The 13325-nt window shown below is 45.9% G+C and overlaps 5 non-coding genes across 5 annotated transcripts; all 5 read left to right on the forward strand.

The window, feature by feature from the left end:
* The first annotated feature begins 2068 nt into the window (after window positions 1–2068).
* LOC130317886 (U2 spliceosomal RNA) lies at window positions 2069–2259 on the forward strand. The gene has a single exon (XR_008864892.1). It is a non-coding gene; the product is annotated as a U2 spliceosomal RNA (small nuclear RNA).
* Window positions 2260–4336: 2077 nt separating this feature from the next.
* On the forward strand, window positions 4337–4527 carry LOC130317887 (U2 spliceosomal RNA). The gene has a single exon (XR_008864893.1). It is a non-coding gene; the product is annotated as a U2 spliceosomal RNA (small nuclear RNA).
* A 2084-nt stretch (window positions 4528–6611) lies between these two features.
* LOC130317888 (U2 spliceosomal RNA) lies at window positions 6612–6802 on the forward strand. Its single transcript, XR_008864894.1, has one exon. It is a non-coding gene; the product is annotated as a U2 spliceosomal RNA (small nuclear RNA).
* A 2068-nt stretch (window positions 6803–8870) lies between these two features.
* LOC130317889 (U2 spliceosomal RNA) lies at window positions 8871–9061 on the forward strand. Its single transcript, XR_008864895.1, has one exon. It is a non-coding gene; the product is annotated as a U2 spliceosomal RNA (small nuclear RNA).
* A 2088-nt stretch (window positions 9062–11149) lies between these two features.
* LOC130317891 (U2 spliceosomal RNA) lies at window positions 11150–11340 on the forward strand. Its single transcript, XR_008864897.1, has one exon. It is a non-coding gene; the product is annotated as a U2 spliceosomal RNA (small nuclear RNA).
* The last annotated feature ends 1985 nt before the right edge of the window (window positions 11341–13325 follow it).

Below are 13325 nucleotides of genomic sequence, written 5' to 3' on the forward strand. Positions count from 1 at the left end.
AGAAAGATTCCTACTTTCATTGCTACCTGCTTGCTGGCTAGCCAGCTAGCCAGCCCTGTGGGCCTTGCTGCTGCTGCTGCTGCTGCAGCCAAAAAACAAAAGGTGGTGCTGCTGCTGCTTCTGCTGCTTCTGCTTGTGTCTGGCCGCTGTTGGAGCGTCCAGGCACAGGACTTCTGCTGCTGCTGACTAAATGGCCTCCTTAATTGGATCATTTGAGTAGCCAGCACACCTGTGCAGGTAGGGCATGACATGATAGGCAGCTGCCTTGATAGCGGGTGGGTGCTGAATGTTCCTAATTGACAAAATAAGATTAATGCTTATGAAGAAATATAAAATCTCATCCCTTCCCCAATATCGCGCCACACCCCTACCCCTTAATTCCCTGGTTGAACTTGATGGACATATGTCTTTTTTCGACCGTACTAACTATGTAACTATGTAACATAACATGGGGGGGTCTCCTGGCTGTTCACACAGGTGTGTCATTGCTGTACATTGACCATGCATTGCTTCTGTGGTATTGCAAAGGCAAAGACAAATGCTTCCAGCCATCCATTGCACTAATGGATTGGTCATCAGCTGGCTGTCTATGTCCCGCATCAATATAGACCAAAGTACAGAGGGTTAGGCTATGCTATAGTGCACCTACCTGATGCATCAGAAGGTGCGAGGCCCTTGCTAAATTCTGTGCACAGACTTTGAGATCTATGCTTTAGACTGTATCTAAACCTGCTCCAACATGGACTGACATTCTGGCCTACTTTCAGCCGATGCGACTTGTCTGTCGCTGAACAGTCGCTTTTTATGTATTCAGCACCTATGTATAATGTTGTAAAAATGCTCTAGAAGCTAAAGTCGCAGAAATGTCACACATATTTGGCCTGCAACTTTCTGTGCGACAAATTCAGACAGGAAAAATCAGTATAAATCCTTAGAAAATTATCCCCCAGTGTCTCCATCTGCTGGCGGTATTGAATAAGCATTGCTGCACTGATGGGGTATGCATTAGACGAAAAAAAAGAAGAAAAAGAAGAATAATACGTCCAGAAAAGAGGCGAAAAGGAGAAAAACGTAAAAAAACGTGAAAAAAAAGTAAGAGGAAGAGAAGGGAAAAAAAGGTGGAAATGGGTTTAAAAGTGATTTCGGCGGAGAAATATATATATATATATATATATATATATATATATATATATATATACGCGCACACACACATATATATAAACGTATTCTCCGTTGAGATATTGCAGCCGCTGCTGTGTCCAGGCCCAGGAGCCTTAGCACTGTGCTGTGATGTCACTCAATACCACTGACATCACTAGGTGTAAACAACATCTCTCCTTTGCTGTGTATGTGACTATGGAGCTGTTTGGTGATGTCGTCTATTATGGCCTTCATAGAAGCAACAGGAGATTGTTGCATCCATCTAGAACCCTCAGAACTACAGTGCTATGATGTCACTCACTTCCACAGGCCTTGCAGAGTGTAAACAACAACAACCCAGCTTTGTTGTGTATGTAACCATAGGGATTGTGATGTCACCTAGAACCTTCACAGCAGCGACAGCTTTATGAGGAGCATCAGCACTGCTCTGCCTGAGCAGAACCATCACCGCCATAGGTTGTCAAATAACCCGGATTTAACCCACACAGGTAAGTCCAATGGGGTGCAGGCATGTCCTCTATGCTTACAGCTTCCCGTGGGTGTTGGTTTGATACCGTTTGGGGACAGCCAAGGAGGCATCTGCAGGCAACAAAGGTAGGTGTGTGCTTGTGTGTGTGTTTCCTATGCAGATCCTAAGCCCAGTGTCACATGCAAGTAGGAGGAGTAAGAAGGGTTCCTGGCAAATCCGGGTTATGGATTGCATTTAAAAAGGCCCCGTGGGAGTGCAATGGGCCCCTGTCTTGCTGCTTAGCAATAATGGTATGGGTTTAGGTTCTGCTGTGTGTACTGGTGGTTGACTGCCCCCCAGCCCAGAGTGTGCATGGAAAATTGTCTGGCAGCCTCCCTGACAGCAAGCAGTGATAGTGCCCATGAAGGGGACCTTGTTGGGCCCGCCCCTTTCACGGTTATCGCTTCTCGGCCTTTTGGCTAAGATCAAGTGTAGTATCTGTTCTTATCAGTTTAATATCTGATACGTCCCCTATCTGGGGACCATATATTAAATGGATTTTTGAGAACGGGGGCCGATTTCGAAGCTTGCTTCCGTCGCCCTATGCATTGACCCGATATGGCAGTATCTTCGGGTACAGTGCACCACCCCCTTACAGGGTTAAAAAGAAAGATTCCTACTTTCATTGCTACCTGCTTGCTGGCTAGCCAGCTAGCCAGCCCTGTGGGCCTTGCTGCTGCTGCTGCTGCTGCTGCAGCCAAAAAACAAAAGGTGGTGCTGCTGCTGCTTCTGCTGCTTCTGCTTGTGTCTGGCCGCTGTTGGAGCGTCCAGGCACAGGACTTCTGCTGCTGCTGACTAAATGGCCTCCTTAATTGGATCATTTGAGTAGCCAGCACACCTGTGCAGGTAGGGCATGACATGATAGGCAGCTGCCTTGATAGCGGGTGGGTGCTGAATGTTCCTAATTGACAAAATAAGATTAATGCTTATGAAGAAATATAAAATCTCATCCCTTCCCCAATATCGCGCCACACCCCTACCCCTTAATTCCCTGGTTGAACTTGATGGACATATGTCTTTTTTCGACCGTACTAACTATGTAACTATGTAACATAACATGGGGGGGTCTCCTGGCTGTTCACACAGGTGTGTCATTGCTGTACATTGACCATGCATTGCTTCTGTGGTATTGCAAAGGCAAAGACAAATGCTTCCAGCCATCCATTGCACTAATGGATTGGTCATCAGCTGGCTGTCTATGTCCCGCATCAATATAGACCAAAGTACAGAGGGTTAGGCTATGCTATAGTGCACCTACCTGATGCATCAGAAGGTGCGAGGCCCTTGCTAAATTCTGTGCACAGACTTTGAGATCTATGCTTTAGACTGTATCTAAACCTGCTCCAACATGGACTGACATTCTGGCCTACTTTCAGCCGATGCGACTTGTCTGTCGCTGAACAGTCGCTTTTTATGTATTCAGCACCTATGTATAATGTTGTAAAAATGCTCTAGAAGCTAAAGTCGCAGAAATGTCACACATATTTGGCCTGCAACTTTCTGTGCGACAAATTCAGACAGGAAAAATCAGTATAAATCCTTAGAAAATTATCCCCCAGTGTCTCCATCTGCTGGCGGTATTGAATAAGCATTGCTGCACTGATGGGGTATGCATTAGACGAAAAAAAAGAAGAAAAAGAAGAATAATACGCCCAGAAAAGAGGCGAAAAGGAGAAAAACGTAAAAAAACGTGAAAAAAAAGTAAGAGGAAGAGAAGGGAAAAAAAGGTGGAAATGGGTTTAAAAGTGATTTCGGCGGAGAAATATATATATATATATATATATATATATATATACGCGCACACACACACATATATATAAACGTATTCTCCGTTGAGATATTGCAGCCGCTGCTGTGTCCAGGCCCAGGAGCCTTAGCACTGTGCTGTGATGTCACTCAATACCACTGACATCACTAGGTGTAAACAACATCTCTCCTTTGCTGTGTATGTGACTATGGAGCTGTTTGGTGATGTCGTCTATTATGGCCTTCATAGAAGCAACAGGAGATTGTTGCATCCATCTAGAACCCTCAGAACTACAGTGCTATGATGTCACTCACTTCCACAGGCCTTGCAGAGTGTAAACAACAACAACCCAGCTTTGTTGTGTATGTAACCATAGGGATTGTGATGTCACCTAGAACCTTCACAGCAGCGACAGCTTTATGAGGAGCATCAGCACTGCTCTGCCTGAGCAGAACCATCACCGCCATAGGTTGTCAAATAACCCGGATTTAACCCACACAGGTAAGTCCAATGGGGTGCAGGCATGTCCTCTATGCTTACAGCTTCCCGTGGGTGTTGGTTTGATACCGTTTGGGGACAGCCAAGGAGGCATCTGCAGGCAACAAAGGTAGGTGTGTGCTTGTGTGTGTGTTTCCTATGCAGATCCTAAGCCCAGTGTCACATGCAAGTAGGAGGAGTAAGAAGGGTTCCTGGCAAATCCGGGTTATGGATTGCATTTAAAAAGGCCCCGTGGGAGTGCAATGGGCCCCTGTCTTGCTGCTTAGCAATAATGGTATGGGTTTAGGTTCTGCTGTGTGTACTGGTGGTTGACTGCCCCCCAGCCCAGAGTGTGCATGGAAAATTGTCTGGCAGCCTCCCTGACAGCAAGCAGTGATAGTGCCCATGAAGGGGACCTTGTTGGGCCCGCCCCTTTCACGGTTATCGCTTCTCGGCCTTTTGGCTAAGATCAAGTGTAGTATCTGTTCTTATCAGTTTAATATCTGATACGTCCCCTATCTGGGGACCATATATTAAATGGATTTTTGAGAACGGGGGCCGATTTCGAAGCTTGCTTCCGTCGCCCTATGCATTGACCCGATATGGCAGTATCTTCGGGTACAGTGCACCACCCCCTTACAGGGTTAAAAAGAAAGATTCCTACTTTCATTGCTACCTGCTTGCTGGCTAGCCAGCTAGCCAGCCCTGTGGGCCTTGCTGCTGCTGCTGCTGCTGCAGCCAAAAAACAAAAGGTGGTGCTGCTGCTGCTTCTGCTGCTTCTGCTTGTGTCTGGCCGCTGTTGGAGCGTCCAGGCACAGGACTTCTGCTGCTGCTGACTAAATGGCCTCCTTAATTGGATCATTTGAGTAGCCAGCACACCTGTGCAGGTAGGGCATGACATGATAGGCAGCTGCCTTGATAGCGGGTGGGTGCTGAATGTTCCTAATTGACAAAATAAGATTAATGCTTATGAAGAAATATAAAATCTCATCCCTTCCCCAATATCGCGCCACACCCCTACCCCTTAATTCCCTGGTTGAACTTGATGGACATATGTCTTTTTTCGACTGTACTTACTATGTAACTATGTAACATAACATGGGGGGGTCTCCTGGCTGTTCACACAGGTGTGTCATTGCTGTACATTGACCATGCATTGCTTCTGTGGTATTGCAAAGGCAAAGACAAATGCTTCCAGCCATCCATTGCACTAATGGATTGGTCATCAGCTGGCTGTCTATGTCCCGCATCAATATAGACCAAAGTACAGAGGGTTAGGCTATGCTATAGTGCACCTACCTGATGCATCAGAAGGTGCGAGGCCCTTGCTAAATTCTGTGCACAGACTTTGAGATCTATGCTTTAGACTGTATCTAAACCTGCTCCAACATGGACTGACATTCTGGCCTACTTTCAGCCGATGCGACTTGTCTGTCGCTGAACAGTCGCTTTTTATGTATTCAGCACCTATGTATAATGTTGTAAAAATGCTCTAGAAGCTAAAGTCGCAGAAATGTCACACATATTTGGCCTGCAACTTTCTGTGCGACAAATTCAGACAGGAAAAATCAGTATAAATCCTTAGAAAATTATCCCCCAGTGTCTCCATCTGCTGGCGGTATTGAATAAGCATTGCTGCACTGATGGGGTATGCATTAGACGAAAAAAAAGAAGAAAAAGAAGAATAATACGCCCAGAAAAGAGGCGAAAAGGAGAAAAACGTAAAAAAACGTGAAAAAAAAGTAAGAGGAAGAGAAGGGAAAAAAAGGTGGAAATGGGTTTAAAAGTGATTTCGGCGGAGAAATATATATATATATATATATATATATATATATATATATATATACGCGCACACACACACATATATATAAACGTATTCTCCGTTGAGATATTGCAGCCGCTGCTGTGTCCAGGCCCAGGAGCCTTAGCACTGTGCTGTGATGTCACTCAATACCACTGACATCACTAGGTGTAAACAACATCTCTCCTTTGCTGTGTATGTGACTATGGAGCTGTTTGGTGATGTCGTCTATTATGGCCTTCATAGAAGCAACAGGAGATTGTTGCATCCATCTAGAACCCTCAGAACTACAGTGCTATGATGTCACTCACTTCCACAGGCCTTGCAGAGTGTAAACAACAACAACCCAGCTTTGTTGTGTATGTAACCATAGGGATTGTGATGTCACCTAGAACCTTCACAGCAGCGACAGCTTTATGAGGAGCATCAGCACTGCTCTGCCTGAGCAGAACCATCACCGCCATAGGTTGTCAAATAACCCGGATTTAACCCACACAGGTAAGTCCAATGGGGTGCAGGCATGTCCTCTATGCTTACAGCTTCCCGTGGGTGTTGGTTTGATACCGTTTGGGGACAGCCAAGGAGGCATCTGCAGGCAACAAAGGTAGGTGTGTGCTTGTGTGTGTGTTTCCTATGCAGATCCTAAGCCCAGTGTCACATGCAAGTAGGAGGAGTAAGAAGGGTTCCTGGCAAATCCGGGTTATGGATTGCATTTAAAAAGGCCCCGTGGGAGTGCAATGGGCCCCTGTCTTGCTGCTTAGCAATAATGGTATGGGTTTAGGTTCTGCTGTGTGTACTGGTGGTTGACTGCCCCCCAGCCCAGAGTGTGCATGGAAAATTGTCTGGCAGCCTCCCTGACAGCAAGCAGTGATAGTGCCCATGAAGGGGACCTTGTTGGGCCCGCCCCTTTCACGGTTATCGCTTCTCGGCCTTTTGGCTAAGATCAAGTGTAGTATCTGTTCTTATCAGTTTAATATCTGATACGTCCCCTATCTGGGGACCATATATTAAATGGATTTTTGAGAACGGGGGCCGATTTCGAAGCTTGCTTCCGTCGCCCTATGCATTGACCCGATATGGCAGTATCTTCGGGTACAGTGCACCACCCCCTTACAGGGTTAAAAAGAAAGATTCCTACTTTCATTGCTACCTGCTTGCTGGCTAGCCAGCTAGCCAGCCCTGTGGGCCTTGCTGCTGCTGCTGCAGCCAAAAAACAAAAGGTGGTGCTGCTGCTGCTTCTGCTGCTTCTGCTTGTGTCTGGCCGCTGTTGGAGCGTCCAGGCACAGGACTTCTGCTGCTGCTGACTAAATGGCCTCCTTAATTGGATCATTTGAGTAGCCAGCACACCTGTGCAGGTAGGGCATGACATGATAGGCAGCTGCCTTGATAGCGGGTGGGTGCTGAATGTTCCTAATTGACAAAATAAGATTAATGCTTATGAAGAAATATAAAATCTCATCCCTTCCCCAATATCGCGCCACACCCCTACCCCTTAATTCCCTGGTTGAACTTGATGGACATATGTCTTTTTTCGACCGTACTAACTATGTAACTATGTAACATAACATGGGGGGGTCTCCTGGCTGTTCACACAGGTGTGTCATTGCTGTACATTGACCATGCATTGCTTCTGTGGTATTGCAAAGGCAAAGACAAATGCTTCCAGCCATCCATTGCACTAATGGATTGGTCATCAGCTGGCTGTCTATGTCCCGCATCAATATAGACCAAAGTACAGAGGGTTAGGCTATGCTATAGTGCACCTACCTGATGCATCAGAAGGTGCGAGGCCCTTGCTAAATTCTGTGCACAGACTTTGAGATCTATGCTTTAGACTGTATCTAAACCTGCTCCAACATGGACTGACATTCTGGCCTACTTTCAGCCGATGCGACTTGTCTGTCGCTGAACAGTCGCTTTTTATGTATTCAGCACCTATGTATAATGTTGTAAAAATGCTCTAGAAGCTAAAGTCGCAGAAATGTCACACATATTTGGCCTGCAACTTTCTGTGCGACAAATTCAGACAGGAAAAATCAGTATAAATCCTTAGAAAATTATCCCCCAGTGTCTCCATCTGCTGGCGGTATTGAATAAGCATTGCTGCACTGATGGGGTATGCATTAGACGAAAAAAAAGAAGAAAAAGAAGAATAATACGCCCAGAAAAGAGGCGAAAAGGAGAAAAACGTAAAAAAACGTGAAAAAAAAGTAAGAGGAAGAGAAGGGAAAAAAAGGTGGAAATGGGTTTAAAAGTGATTTCGGCGGAGAAATATATATATATATATATATATATATATATATACGCGCACACACACACATATATATAAACGTATTCTCCGTTGAGATATTGCAGCCGCTGCTGTGTCCAGGCCCAGGAGCCTTAGCACTGTGCTGTGATGTCACTCAATACCACTGACATCACTAGGTGTAAACAACATCTCTCCTTTGCTGTGTATGTGACTATGGAGCTGTTTGGTGATGTCGTCTATTATGGCCTTCATAGAAGCAACAGGAGATTGTTGCATCCATCTAGAACCCTCAGAACTACAGTGCTATGATGTCACTCACTTCCACAGGCCTTGCAGAGTGTAAACAACAACAACCCAGCTTTGTTGTGTATGTAACCATAGGGATTGTGATGTCACCTAGAACCTTCACAGCAGCGACAGCTTTATGAGGAGCATCAGCACTGCTCTGCCTGAGCAGAACCATCACCGCCATAGGTTGTCAAATAACCCGGATTTAACCCACACAGGTAAGTCCAATGGGGTGCAGGCATGTCCTCTATGCTTACAGCTTCCCGTGGGTGTTGGTTTGATACCGTTTGGGGACAGCCAAGGAGGCATCTGCAGGCAACAAAGGTAGGTGTGTGCTTGTGTGTGTGTTTCCTATGCAGATCCTAAGCCCAGTGTCACATGCAAGTAGGAGGAGTAAGAAGGGTTCCTGGCAAATCCGGGTTATGGATTGCATTTAAAAAGGCCCCGTGGGAGTGCAATGGGCCCCTGTCTTGCTGCTTAGCAATAATGGTATGGGTTTAGGTTCTGCTGTGTGTACTGGTGGTTGACTGCCCCCCAGCCCAGAGTGTGCATGGAAAATTGTCTGGCAGCCTCCCTGACAGCAAGCAGTGATAGTGCCCATGAAGGGGACCTTGTTGGGCCCGCCCCTTTCACGGTTATCGCTTCTCGGCCTTTTGGCTAAGATCAAGTGTAGTATCTGTTCTTATCAGTTTAATATCTGATACGTCCCCTATCTGGGGACCATATATTAAATGGATTTTTGAGAACGGGGGCCGATTTCGAAGCTTGCTTCCGTCGCCCTATGCATTGACCCGATATGGCAGTATCTTCGGGTACAGTGCACCACCCCCTTACAGGGTTAAAAAGAAAGATTCCTACTTTCATTGCTACCTGCTTGCTGGCTAGCCAGCTAGCCAGCCCTGTGGGCCTTGCTGCTGCTGCTGCTGCTGCAGCCAAAAAACAAAAGGTGGTGCTGCTGCTGCTTCTGCTGCTTCTGCTTGTGTCTGGCCGCTGTTGGAGCGTCCAGGCACAGGACTTCTGCTGCTGCTGACTAAATGGCCTCCTTAATTGGATCATTTGAGTAGCCAGCACACCTGTGCAGGTAGGGCATGACATGATAGGCAGCTGCCTTGATAGCGGGTGGGTGCTGAATGTTCCTAATTGACAAAATAAGATTAATGCTTATGAAGAAATATAAAATCTCATCCCTTCCCCAATATCGCGCCACACCCCTACCCCTTAATTCCCTGGTTGAACTTGATGGACATATGTCTTTTTTCGACCGTACTAACTATGTAACTATGTAACATAACATGGGGGGGTCTCCTGGCTGTTCACACAGGTGTGTCATTGCTGTACATTGACCATGCATTGCTTCTGTGGTATTGCAAAGGCAAATACAAATGCTTCCAGCCATCCATTGCACTAATGGATTGGTCATCAGCTGGCTGTCTATGTCCCGCATCAATATAGACCAAAGTACAGAGGGTTAGGCTATGCTATAGTGCACCTACCTGATGCATCAGAAGGTGCGAGGCCCTTGCTAAATTCTGTGCACAGACTTTGAGATCTATGCTTTAGACTGTATCTAAACCTGCTCCAACATGGACTGACATTCTGGCCTACTTTCAGCCGATGCGACTTGTCTGTCGCTGAACAGTCGCTTTTTATGTATTCAGCACCTATGTATAATGTTGTAAAAATGCTCTAGAAGCTAAAGTCGCAGAAATGTCACACATATTTGGCCTGCAACTTTCTGTGCGACAAATTCAGACAGGAAAAATCAGTATAAATCCTTAGAAAATTATCCCCCAGTGTCTCCATCTGCTGGCGGTATTGAATAAGCATTGCTGCACTGATGGGGTATGCATTAGACGAAAAAAAAGAAGAAAAAGAAGAATAATACGCCCAGAAAAGAGGCGAAAAGGAGAAAAACGTAAAAAAACGTGAAAAAAAAGTAAGAGGAAGAGAAGGGAAAAAAAGGTGGAAATGGGTTTAAAAGTGATTTCGGCGGAGAAATATATATATATATATATATATATATATATATATATATATATATATACGCGCACACACACACATATATATAAACGTATTCTCCGTTGAGATATTGCAGCCGCTGCTGTGTCCAGGCCCAGGAGCCTTAGCACTGTGCTGTGATGTCACTCAATACCACTGACATCACTAGGTGTAAACAACATCTCTCCTTTGCTGTGTATGTGACTATGGAGCTGTTTGGTGATGTCGTCTATTATGGCCTTCATAGAAGCAACAGGAGATTGTTGCATCCATCTAGAACCCTCAGAACTACAGTGCTATGATGTCACTCACTTCCACAGGCCTTGCAGAGTGTAAACAACAACAACCCAGCTTTGTTGTGTATGTAACCATAGGGATTGTGATGTCACCTAGAACCTTCACAGCAGCGACAGCTTTATGAGGAGCATCAGCACTGCTCTGCCTGAGCAGAACCATCACCGCCATAGGTTGTCAAATAACCCGGATTTAACCCACACAGGTAAGTCCAATGGGGTGCAGGCATGTCCTCTATGCTTACAGCTTCCCGTGGGTGTTGGTTTGATACCGTTTGGGGACAGCCAAGGAGGCATCTGCAGGCAACAAAGGTAGGTGTGTGCTTGTGTGTGTGTTTCCTATGCAGATCCTAAGCCCAGTGTCACATGCAAGTAGGAGGAGTAAGAAGGGTTCCTGGCAAATCCGGGTTATGGATTGCATTTAAAAAGGCCCCGTGGGAGTGCAATGGGCCCCTGTCTTGCTGCTTAGCAATAATGGTATGGGTTTAGGTTCTGCTGTGTGTACTGGTGGTTGACTGCCCCCCAGCCCAGAGTGTGCATGGAAAATTGTCTGGCAGCCTCCCTGACAGCAAGCAGTGATAGTGCCCATGAAGTGGACCTTGTTGGGCCCGCCCCTTTCACGGTTATCGCTTCTCGGCCTTTTGGCTAAGATCAAGTGTAGTATCTGTTCTTATCAGTTTAATATCTGATACGTCCCCTATCTGGGGACCATATATTAAATGGATTTTTGAGAACGGGGGCCGATTTCGAAGCTTGCTTCCGTCGCCCTATGCATTGACCCGATATGGCAGTATCTTCGGGTACAGTGCACCACCCCCTTACAGGGTTAAAAAGAAAGATTCCTACTTTCATTGCTACCTGCTTGCTGGCTAGCCAGCTAGCCAGCCCTGTGGGCCTTGCTGCTGCTGCTGCTGCTGCAGCCAAAAGACAAAAGGTGGTGCTGCTGCTGCTGCTGCTGCTTCTGCTGCTTCTGCTTGTGTCTGGCCGCTGTTGGAGCGTCCAGGCACAGGACTTCTGCTGCTGCTGACTAAATGGCCTCCTTAATTGGATCATTTGAGTAGCCAGCACACCTGTGCAGGTAGGGAATGACATGATAGGCAGCTGCCTTGATAGCGGGTGGGTGCTGAATGTTCCTAATTGACAAAATAAGATTAATGCTTATGAAGAAATATAAAATCTCATCCCTTCCCCAATATCGCGCCACACCCCTACCCCTTAATTCCCTGGTTGAACTTGATGGACATATGTCTTTTTTCGACCGTACTAACTATGTAACTATGTAACATAACATGGGGGGTCTCCTGGCTGTTCACACAGGTGTGTCATTGCTGTACATTGACCATGCATTGCTTCTGTGGTATTGCAAAGGCAAAGACAAATGCTTCCAGCCATCCATTGCACTAATGGATTGGTCATCAGCTGGCTGTCTATGTCCCGCATCAATATAGACCAAAGTACAGAGGGTTAGGCTATGCTATAGTGCACCTACCTGATGCATCAGAAGGTGCGAGGCCCTTGCTAAATTCTGTGCACAGACTTTGAGATCTATGCTTTAGACTGTATCTAAACCTGCTCCAACATGGACTGACATTCTGGCCTACTTTCAGCCGATGCGACTTGTCTGTCGCTGAACAGTCGCTTTTTATGTATTCAGCACCTATGTATAATGTTGTAAAAATGCTCTAGAAGCTAAAGTCGCAGAAATGTCACACATATTTGGCCTGCAACTTTCTGTGCGACAAATTCAGACAGGAAAAATCAGTATAAATCCTTAGAAAATTATCCCCCAGTGTCTCCATCTGCTGGCGGTATTGAATAAGCATTGCTGCACTGATGGGGTATGCATTAGACGAAAAAAAAGAAGAAAAAGAAGAATAATACGCCCAGAAAAGAGGCGAAAAGGAGAAAAACGTAAAAAAACGTGAAAAAAAAGTAAGAGGAAGAGAAGGGAAAAAAAGGTGGAAATGGGTTTAAAAGTGATTTCGGCGGAGAAATATATATATATATATATATATATATATATATATATATATATATACGCGCACACACACACATATATATAAACGTATTCTCCGTTGAGATATTGCAGCCGCTGCTGTGTCCAGGCCCAGGAGCCTTAGCACTGTGCTGTGATGTCACTCAATACCACTGACATCACTAGGTGTAAACAACATCTCTCCTTTGCTGTGTATGTGACTATGGAGCTGTTTGGTGATGTCGTCTATTATGGCCTTCATAGAAGCAACAGGAGATTGTTGCATCCATCTAGAACCCTCAGAACTACAGTGCTATGATGTCACTCACTTCCACAGGCCTTGCAGAGTGTAAACAACAACAACCCAGCTTTGTTGTGTATGTAACCATAGGGATTGTGATGTCACCTAGAACCTTCACAGCAGCGACAGCTTTATGAGGAGCATCAGCACTGCTCTGCCTGAGCAGAACCATCACCGCCATAGGTTGTCAAATAACCCGGATTTAACCCACACAGGTAAGTCCAATGGGGTGCAGGCATGTCCTCTATGCTTACAGCTTCCCGTGGGTGTTGGTTTGATACCGTTTGGGGACAGCCAAGGAGGCATCTGCAGGCAACAAAGGTAGGTGTGTGCTTGTGTGTGTGTTTCCTATGCAGATCCTAAGCCCAGTGTCACATGCAAGTAGGAGGAGTAAGAAGGGTTCCTGGCAAATCCGGGTTATGGATTGCATTTAAAAAGGCCCCGTGGGAGTGCAATGGGCCCCTGTCTTGCTGCTTAGCAATAATGGTATGGGTTTAGGTTCTGCTGTGTGTACTGGTGGTTGAC

This window comes from Hyla sarda, unplaced genomic scaffold (assembly GCF_029499605.1).
Source record: "Hyla sarda isolate aHylSar1 unplaced genomic scaffold, aHylSar1.hap1 scaffold_204, whole genome shotgun sequence".
In the NCBI taxonomy this organism is placed as follows: Eukaryota; Metazoa; Chordata; class Amphibia; order Anura; family Hylidae; genus Hyla; species Hyla sarda.